The sequence below is a fragment of the Mchenga conophoros genome, linkage group LG7, assembly GCF_057382185.1.
Source record: "Mchenga conophoros isolate Kocher_MC1m ecotype Shallow Benthic linkage group LG7, M_conophoros_male_GT1.1, whole genome shotgun sequence".
Lineage (NCBI taxonomy): Eukaryota > Metazoa > Chordata > Actinopteri > Cichliformes > Cichlidae > Mchenga > Mchenga conophoros.
The window spans coordinates 55,117,527-55,128,270 of NC_140532.1; the positions used below are offsets into that span (position 1 = coordinate 55,117,527).

The 10,744-nt window shown below is 40.4% G+C and overlaps 1 pseudogene; it reads right to left on the reverse strand.

Annotated features, from left to right (window-relative positions):
* Positions 1 to 480: 480 nt before the first annotated feature.
* On the reverse strand, positions 481 to 10,744 carry LOC146571185 (uncharacterized; annotated as a pseudogene).

Sequence of the window (10,744 nt, forward strand, 5' to 3'; positions counted from 1 at the left end):
TGATTAATATTCACAATAAAAATATTAGCCGAACATCATGAAGTCTGTATGTGTTTCATAGTGTCGAACAACCTTTGTACAGTTAAAGCCAGCAGTTACTACATGACGGAAACACCAACGTTATCTCTTTTATGTGTTTATACACAGGTCACACTGATTACTGAACAAAAACCCAAAGATCAGATGTTAAACAGATTTATTTGCTCTCTCTCCTCCTTAAACATGTTTTTAATGTTAGTTATAATTCAGAATTGGCGACTGAAACACGTAGGACACATAAGAACATCAGGAAATAAAACATCGATAAATATAACCTCAGTAAAAGAAGTCAGCGGGGGTTACTACAGCTGTGTACCGGGGCCTGCGCTTTGTCCGTGGGATTGCTTGCGAGGCGAGCGGGTCTATCCCACGCTTTGCCGTGAGACTGGGCAGACATCTCCGAAATCATCGAAGCACTTTTGCAAAGAGGCTGTATCTTGACAAGCCGACCAGACACATGAAGATTAAACCACTACATTCTCGGCTAAAAAAATATTAAAACGGTATTTGGTAACACACAAACAGGGTTTTTCAAAGCTCAGTTCTGTTAGCTTCCACATGCCGGTTGTTGTGTGCTAGAAACAATGGCCACCAGGCCAAAGCAATGGTTTTGACTCGATCAGCGTTAACCCCGCCCCCTGAGTTTGATGGGTGAGGCTGACAGATAAAATTATTTCATGATGAGAGCCAGGCGTCAGGACTGCCAAAATGAAATAAATAAATATATCATTAAATAATTAATTAAATGTGTCAATAATTAATTAAATGTGTCAATAATTAATTAAAATGTGAAATACATAAATAATTAATTAAATATGTCAATAATTAATTAATTAAATGTGTCAATAATTAATTAAAATGTGAAATACATAAATAATTAATTAAATGTGTCAATAATTAATTAATTACATATATCATAACTATTTATTTAATTAATTAATTCCAATTTTAATTAATTATTGCCACATTTAATTTATTATTTAATGGTGTATTTAATTAATTCATTATGGCAGTCCTGGCGTTCCATAGGTTGTAGGACCCAAACTCAGGACTCTTACGTAGAATGAAACTTAAATCGGCAGCTTTTATTGCTGGAAAAACATTTTCATTAGAGATAAACGTCACAAAAAACAAACCAAAAACTCAAAACTCATATAACTGGACTCAAGAAACTAAAAACTAAGAAAAAAGAACTAGGAAAACAAGTCAGGAACTATGAATAAGAATTAACTAAAGAACACGAAGGGAAAAACAAAACACCCAGCCCACTGAAAACTACTGAAACCCCCAAAACATGAACAACAATCATCAAGGAATACATTTACATATTTACAGTTACTGGAACACCAATACTAGATCGCAGACCCAGTACGGTGACAATTTCAGTTTCAGTGTCAGTCAGTGTCTTTTGGTCTGCAACAACAGCAGAACAGACTTTTAAGTCTTTTGAAGAAGCCCTTTTTCTTCTTCCTCTTATTGATCTGAAGGTCTTTGGACTTCATACTGGATTCAGGTTCAGGAAAGTTCCTCACAGGGAACATCAGGCTCTGGCACACTTTCTGAAAGAGGTCCTTCGATCTTAAGGTCTTGAGAACTCAGACTTGATGCCCTTTCAGCAAGAAGTTCCTTACAGAGAACGTCAGGCGCTGGAACACTTTCTGGAAAAGACCCTTCGGCTGGTGGAACATTTGCCATTGAAAGACAGTCAGAGGAGGGTTCTTCATTTGTGTTCTTCACAACAGGAAGAGTTGAAGGAGGCTCAAACATTTCAGATATCTGGATCATTGCTACATCAGCAATGGTCTTCAGCAACACTGGCGCAAAGTTTGCAATTGTGATAGACAGAATTTCTTGAGGAAATTTCTGTCTGATCTCCATCAGGATGCTGTCGACCATATTGTCTCGGATGGAGTGGGTGAAGATGACCTGTGTTTCCATCGCTGTGAGACACGATCCAAAGTGGCCTTGGTGACACTCGTGGAGAGGATGCTTAGATTCTGGGAGGCCATGTTTAGGAGTGGACAAGGAGGAAGCTCCCAGAAGCCATGGAGAACGCGGGGAACTTCCTCGATCACTACCTCCTGCGCAGTGAGCAGTTTGGTGTTATGCTGTTCCAGCTGCTTCTTTTTCAGTGTAGTCCTTCACCATGCTGAGGAGTTTAGTTGTTCTGTAGAAAAACATTATAAGAATTATCTTTTAAACATATTCAAAGCATCACTTAAATATTGAAACACTGTAGCTGGACTGTTAACCCTATAATGCCCTTTGTATCATACTTGATACATGAGTTTCTGAGACCTCTGTCTCATCAACATGATCAATACTTGCCATAATTTCAAAATGTTATGGACAAAACTCTTTTTTTTGTCTAAAGTTAACATTGTTGTTAACAAAAAGTTGCTAAAAACATCCGATGCATCAAATGCGATACAAAAAATATAATAAATACATAATAAAAGTATATCATACACAACATGACATAGCAAGAAACAAATTTGTGTATCTTGTTTAAAGGGTTAATAAACATCTCAGTTCCCCTCTCTGGAGGGGAGAGGGAGGGGAAACAGGAGGACAAAGGAGGGGGGGGGACAAGCTGTAGTGTCATGGTCCCTGTGCCTCGCTGGCCGACCGTCTATTAGGCAATATGTTTGTGGTTTTTTCCTCTCTCGCTCTCTCTCTCTCGCCGCGGCGACGCTCATTGTGGGCTCCCGCTGCTGGCCCACGCACCTGCTCTCATCACCACACCGGCCGCTGATCCCAGCTGATTACTGCACTACTTAAGATGGCGAGTCTGCGCTAGTCTTCGGTGGATCGTTGAGCTATCAGCGTCAGTCAAACGTGTGTATCTGCCGACCTGAATCTTGAAAGCCCTTTGTTATTATCCTAACTAACCTGACCTTTTGTGTTTAGATCGTTTTTGGAACCGGATTCTGAGAGGAGTGACTGAGGAGGAGGAGGAGGAGCTTTTTGTACAGAAAGTGTGGAGCACCTTTTCCCCTAACCCTGTTTCCCACGGACCCTGGCGACCCGGACCCCTTTCCCCCCTGCACGTTGTATATAGCCACTTGGTGATTGTGTTCACCGTAAAGAAACGCACTGTTCTTCGCTGAAAGGAATACCCTGGCCTGCGCCTGAGTCTCTTTCGGAAACCTTATCATGTAGTGCCTTTTCACTGTGCAATACTTTTTGCTAATATTCAATGGTCTAATAGACTTCAATAATTGAAATGTGCAATTCCCTTGTATTCTTATTCCTATTTATTTTATTTATCCCTTTGGTATAATCTTTATTTATATATGTCTCTGTATTTATATATGTGTACATATAGTATTCTGCTCACATTCTGTAACTTCTGTCGGTGCTGTGCTATTTGGAAACCGAATTTCCCAGAGGAACCCACCCGAGGGATTAATAAAGTTTTATCTAATCTAATCGCAATCTAAAAATAAAAGGAGACATTTATTCACCACCACTCCTAGGTCCTCAGAAATTACCTGATATTTTCTGTCAGCTTTGGTTTGCATGAATCTGGGTCTTACCTGAGTCCTGTAGCCCAGAAGATGCCTGCAGATCTTTACAACTGTTTCATAAATCGAATCGGTGTGTTGAACAGCACCTGTCAAAGAAATAGCAATCTAGTCATTGTTACTTAAAATGATTTTTAAGTTTGTCAACTTTTAAAACTACATCAAATTCTTCAAATTATTGAAATGCAGTAAAAACAAAAACTGTTACATACCCTGATAGGTATGTAACAGGGTGGGCCATTTATATGGATACACCGTAAGGTTGGTGATATTAAAGTCCTGTTTGTGGCACATTATGGTAAATGGCCTGCATTTGTATAGCGCTTTTCTAGTCCCTAAGGACCCCAAAGCGCTTTACACTACATTCAGTCATTCACCCATTCACACACACATTCACACACTGGCGATGGCAAGCTACATTGTAGCCACAGCTGCCCTGGGGCGCACTGACAGAGGTGAGGCTGCCGGACACTGGCGCTACCGGGCCCTCTGACCACCACCAGTAGGCAAACACGGGGTTAGTATCTTGCCCAAGGATATTTGGCATGCAGCCAGGAGGCAGCCTGGGATCGAACCACCAACCTTCTGATTAGTGGCTGGCCTGCTCTGCCACCTGAGCTACAGTCAGTGCTCAGAGCTACATTAGTATATGTGAGGGGGCAAACTCCTCAATATGGGTGGTGACCATGGTGGCCATTTAGAAGTCGGCCATTTTGGATACAACTTTTTTTTTCTTCAATAGGAAGAGGGCCATGTGACACATCAAACTTATTGGTAATGTCACAAGAAAAACAATGGTGTGCTTGGTTTCAACGTAACTTTATTCTTTCATGACTTATTTACAAGTTTCTCTTTGTTCACAGCCATTGACATGTCGAAGAGGTTAACACGTGAGGAGCGGATCGAAATTGTGTTGATATCTTGGATCTCTCCAAGACTGTTGGAACAACAAAAGTGATGGTTTGGTGTGGTATATGGGATACAACGATAGTGGGTCCATTCTTCATATCTGAAATTGCTACATGATTATGTGTTTCCCTCTTTATGCACTGAAGCTGGCACGTTCCCTGAGTTTTTCCAGCAAGATGGTGCACCACCACATTATGGGTGCCAGGTCCGAGCATTCCTAGATGAACAGTTTCCTGGAAAGTGGATTGGTCATCGTGGGCCAGTTGAATGGCCCCCAAGGTCTCCCGATCTGACCCCCTTAGACTTTTATCTTTGGTGTCATCTGAAGGCAATTGTCTATGGTGTGAAGATACGAGATGTGCAGCACCTGAAACTACGGATACTGGATCCCTGTGCTGGCATTTCTCCTGTGGTGTTGCTTTCAGTATGTGAAGAGTGGGAGAAGAGGGTTGCATTGACAATCCAACACAATGGGCAGCATTGAACACATTTTATAAGTGGTCAGAAACTTGTAAATAACTCATGAAAGAATAAAGTTACGTTGAAACCAAGCACACCATTGTTTTTCTTGTGACATGATAATAATACAATAATACCCAAAATAATTAAGTCATTAATTACTAGGGTGCCTACTGACATGTTTTCTTAGTTAGTCATATTTAGAGAGGCCACATTCGTCATGCTTCACAGGAGTTCAGGATCAAAGTGATGCTACATTAGAGTCTGTCTCTGGACTGGTTGTTTGCTGCTCTACGAGTTCAGCAGGAGGAGGTGAACCCACAGCTGGGAGCGGTTCCCTAGTGGGCGGGAGGATCATACTTCAGGTTCAATATTATACTTATGTTCATCCTGGTCTAAACCTGGTCAGAAGAACTGACTTCACTTTTGAAAATTTAATACTAGTCTGATGTTATAAAAGGTAACCCCAAACTGTCTACAATGGTTGTTTTCTGTCCACCAAAGCAAATTTGATTGAAGAGGTCTGTGCAATATGTGAATAATAATAAATATTAATTCTCCTTCCTTTTCCATAAAAAGGGATGTCTCACATGCTCACTGCAGTTAAAGTAGTGTTACTAGAAATATTAAGACACAAATGGCAGTAATACTTTTTAAAAGGCCTAATGACTAAAATCAGGTAACTTAGGTACACCTGCTCAAATATCTAATCAGCCAGTCACATGACTGGAAATTGGTGCAGTAGTCATGCAGACCTAATCATGATGACCCTCTGAAGGTCAAACCTACTACCTTTAGGTGACTGAATGACATAAGACAACAACGTTCTGGTATTTGTAATTTTTCTGTGACCTTTGTCTCTGTGTTTGATCATCAGTCTGCAAAGGCAATGTGTCTTTTGGTACTGTGAAAATTTTACACATGTACTCTGCATACTGCAACAGAGCACTGATCTTTCCTGCTATTTTACATTTATTGTTCTTAGAGTGCAATATAAGATTTCCCATTTATAATATTTTCCATACTTAACCTTTTTGGATACTTTTATGTTGTTTGGCAGGATAATGCCATCACATTGAATTGTAGGTTTTAAAAATACACAGTGACTGATTTTCATGTCAACAAATAAATAAATATTCTGATGAAGAGCCACTAAAGGAAGTTTTTGGAGTAACTCTCAGCAGTAATTTGCACATGAAATAATTGGTAGACATGTTATTAACCCTATGAGAAAAATCTTTAGTTCTATTCAGGTAGAACAGGCCACACTCTTAATGAACATGGGCTATTAAGAGTGTGGCCTGTGTGTATCTATGACAAACAGCCTGGAACTGCTCAATTTCAGTCCACCAATCAGAGAGGCTAGTTCTGTCTGTTCCTCAGGCTGTGCACTTTTTCCTGTCAATACAGCTGCACCCCTTGCACACACAGACACAGACAGAGGCTTTCTGCAATGTATTTCCGACATGGAGCGTTAACATAACGTCTTAACAAAAATATTGTGACTTAACAGAAACATAATAACTTGTCACAAATACTAAATTTGGTGAGGAAACAGGAAACACGTGGGGAACATGGCTGGGGCTAGCAACACAACTAGACAGAACATGCAAAACTGAACATAACACATCAAACAAGAAACCTTCAACCTCTGTTGGTGTAGCGTTCACATAGCTGCTCTGCTCTGTGTTGGTACAGGGCATTGAAGATTATAACAGTGGGTGGATTATATTCTTAAACTTATTTACAGCATTTTCAGAAAGACATCTACTGTGATTAAGTCTATAATCAATTGTTGTAAATTTAAATGTTATCAGGAAATGATCAGAGAAGAAAGGGTTTTCAGGAAAAACTGTTAAATGTTCAGTTTCTATGCCATATAGTGTGACTGAAGTGGTGGGTGGGTTCTTTCACATTTTGAGAGAAGACAATTGAGCCTAACAACAGATAAAATGCTTTGTTGAGGCTGTCATTTTTACTATCTACATGCATGTTAAAATCACCCACAATAATTATTTTATCTGAGCTGAGCACTAAATCAGATAAAAAGTCTGAGAAATTAGAAACTCTGCGAAAGGCCCAGTTGGACGATAGGTGATCACAAATAAGACTGTTTTTTAAGTTTTGCAGCTAGGATGGATAAGCATCAAGCTTTCAAATGAATGAAAAGTCTGTCTTGGTCTTTGGTTGATTAATATGCAGGTGTAGAAAATTGCTGCCACACTGCCGCCTCCACCTGTGCTTCGAGCAAGGGTGTAGATTTGACATGTCCCCACCAATATCCAGCGATTATTGAATTATCCCCACCAATAATTTGATCTGTTCGAGTAAAGAAAAACAAAACCGATAGGCAGAAAAAAACGTAGCGGTGCAGAAAGAGTTAAATTACGTTCTCTAGTGGAGTCCTACCTCATGTGACAAATATGGCCAATGTGATTGGCTGTGCCTTTCAGGGAGCTCTGTTTAATTTTAGCAGTGGCAAGCCTGCGCTACGAAGACCCGCAAGGAGGAGAGGAGGATGGCAGCAAAAAAGAAGAACCTGGATATAAGCAGTGTTGGGTAAGTTACTTTAAATTAGTAACGTAGTTACATTACTAGTTACTTTGAAAGTAACGAGTTACTAGGGAAAGTAACTTTGGTTTTACTCAGAATTTTCTTGTTAATGTGTTGCTTCCATAACTTTGCCAGTCTTCTAGCTTGCTTACTTGCCACAAGTGCACTGTGCCACCTAACAATAGAAAGGAAAAGATAATGTGCATATTTCTACGAGAGAAATCCCACGCCTGGACCGTCATTGACCACCGCCATGATTCTAGCCTACGTCACAGTGTCATGTGCGCCTTTTACATCCAACACAAAAACCACAGTCATGGTGCTTTCGATTGTACTCAGAACTCTGAAATTCTGCCTTCTGAATAGGAAGATGTAGGCAACACCAGGCTGCAGATGAGCTGCATACAGGGCTGGACTGGGACAAAAAATTGGCCCGGGCATTTTGACTAGAGACTGGCCCGCAGTGGCGGCTCCTGAAAAAAATCTCAGGGGGGGCAATTTTTATGATATCGACTAAAATGACCCATTTAATGAGTACATCAAACAACACAATTTTAATTTAAATTTAAAATGAACAACCATATTCTGGCCATTTGTATAGATTTGTAAAAATGAACATGAACAGATTTTTTTTTTTTTTTTTGAATGAATGAAAAATAACTATTGAAAACAACAACTGTAAACTGATTGGGGGGGTGGGCTAAATGCGTCCCCGCATTGCTAGCTCAAAAGCACCACAAAACTTAATACAATCGATGATTTTAGATAAAATATGACGGTTTTTATCTACCTCTTCGTTGTGCCTTCTTAAAGCAATCCGATGTCCATCATCTAGCTGCGCCGCTATGCTAGTTTTCCCTAGCACAGCTAGCTTTACACTGTTGTCCATATGAACTCGTGAGCTTTCATGTTTCTTGATTCGTTCGGAGAGGTGCTTTAAGTCGGTTTGTCCAGATTGTGTCCACGTCAAATCACACTTGTCACTTTTGAACAGTATGCACGGGAAACAAAAAAGTGCATTAGCTGTTCCACAGCCTGTCAGCCACGACTTGCGCTGGAACCAACTCCGACAAAAAGTCCTGTTGTATGCTTTTGACTTCTCCTTCGTTGCCTGGGTTAGTTGAATTTCGGGCTTGTCAGGTCCCAACTCTTTAACTTGCAGTTTTTCTGCCATTGTCCTTCTGGCAAAAGGGTAGGTTAGAAGCGATCTAACCGAATTTGGGGGAGGCTGTGCCTCAACCGTTAACAATACCGCTGCCATCGTCTCTCTCTGACCTTATAGCTCACTTAGGCTACTGACTGAGGTAAAATTCTAGAACAGCAAATCTTCGCGCGTTTTCTGCAGGGGCGCAATTTTAAGCGCCCCCAAACCATTTAATTCAGCGACGCTGATAGGTCAAATATTTATTATTTTCCCCTGGCAACCATTTAATGATAGGCTATTTCGCTGCATATCAAGGGCGCTTTGACGAGCGCCCCAGAAGAAGAAAAACACCGTTTGTTGGTTGAACTTTAATGAGTCAGCTGGTGAAAATGTTAAAATACGCCTGGCTGTATATGGGCACACACATAGTAAAACTATCATTGATGAATTTTTTAAAAATATATATTTTTACTCCTCCACATTTGGGGGGGCGGAGCCCGAGCGCCCCCTATGGGCCAGCCGCCACTGCTGGCCCGTCATTATAGGAAAAACCATAAAGCCTCACAACAAACGCTGTTGTGACAGTGATGTTCACTGTCTTGATGGTATATATGTATCAATCTATCAATCGTTTGTTGTAAGATTCAGATAATTATTTTTTAAAAGCTAGACATTTTAAATGAGAATAAGAAAGAAAAGTATTTCTTTGTGCCCCCCTTTCCCTGTTAATGCCCTACCTGGCCCCCTGGCAACACTTTGCTAGACCCGCCCCTGCACAGTTACCAGCTGTCAGCTACGTAAAAAAGGATCCTGGGGTTATTTGTCTCTCAGAAACAGTTCATAACTTCCCTTCAACTCATTCATGTCACCTAAAAGGTAAACCTGTTTCTCCATCACCTGTTCAGCTCTGGTGATCCAGTAAGGACATCTCCTGGTTTCATCTTCATGTTTCCCTCTCACCAGATAACCAAACGATATCATGACCAGCAGCTTTTTTGCAGCTGTGGCTCCAGCAAACATCAGCTGATAGTAGAAATTAATATTAAATACATTCTAACAACAGCTGATCAAGCTTAAACGTGCTGCTGTTGTTTAACGCGACATCAGCTGGTTTCCTCTTTCTGGCGCAAAGTGGGCGATAAACAAACAAGAGAGCCGATCAGCTGATCATTGATCAGTTTCAGGATTGAAGTAGAAACGGGAGAGGGAGGGGGGAGAATGAAAGAAGAAGAGGCAGCTGTGCAGCAAAGACACAGAATAACTCCAGCTTTGTGCCTTTTTCATTGTAGCTGAATTACGGGACAAACTGTTCCTTTTCACCTTAATAAGAAACGTGTAATATTTTCTCTGAATACCAGACAGGACGGTTGGCAACTCTAATAACTTATGAACAAAATGTCATATGTCATATCATATACATCATTATATACCAGCTAGCCCAACTTCAGTAACCCAACAAATGTCACTGCTGTTTAGTTTCCTGTCTTCATTTATGCTGGAAGTGATAACAGAGCTGTACGTTTTAATTTGTTTCCAAAACCCCGCAGTCAGGACATGCTATATTGTATTTAGATAGAATAATAATAATAATAATAATAATACATTTTATTTAAATAGCGCCTTTCAAAGCACCCAAGGACACTGTACAACAGATAAAAACTAGCGAGCTAACTTCCTGCTAACTTCTAACTCCCTTAAATGTCATAAATTCCATTTTTATGGATGCCTGGATGTTAAACTCAATTGTTACACCTGGTAGAGCAGAACGCTGATCATTTTATTAAAGATGAAAGACTTTAGACAGTTTTTCAACTCTCAGTAATGCCATAGTGATTGTTTGATATATGGGCCTGCAGCGGAGTTTAGGCCCAGACACGGCTAGTGACGTCAGACTGAACAACCTGATAAGGCGTTAGTCCCAACACTGGATATAAGAAAGTAATTTTCAAAGAAACCTGTAAGTCACTTAAAGTCAAGTTCATTCATAAAATGTGTCCCTCATTATAATGTTACACGCTATGCTACACTACGCTATACATGCCAACCCTCCAAATTTTTTCCGGGAGAATCCCGAATTTCGGTGCCCCTCCCGATAATCTCCCAGAGCCACCAT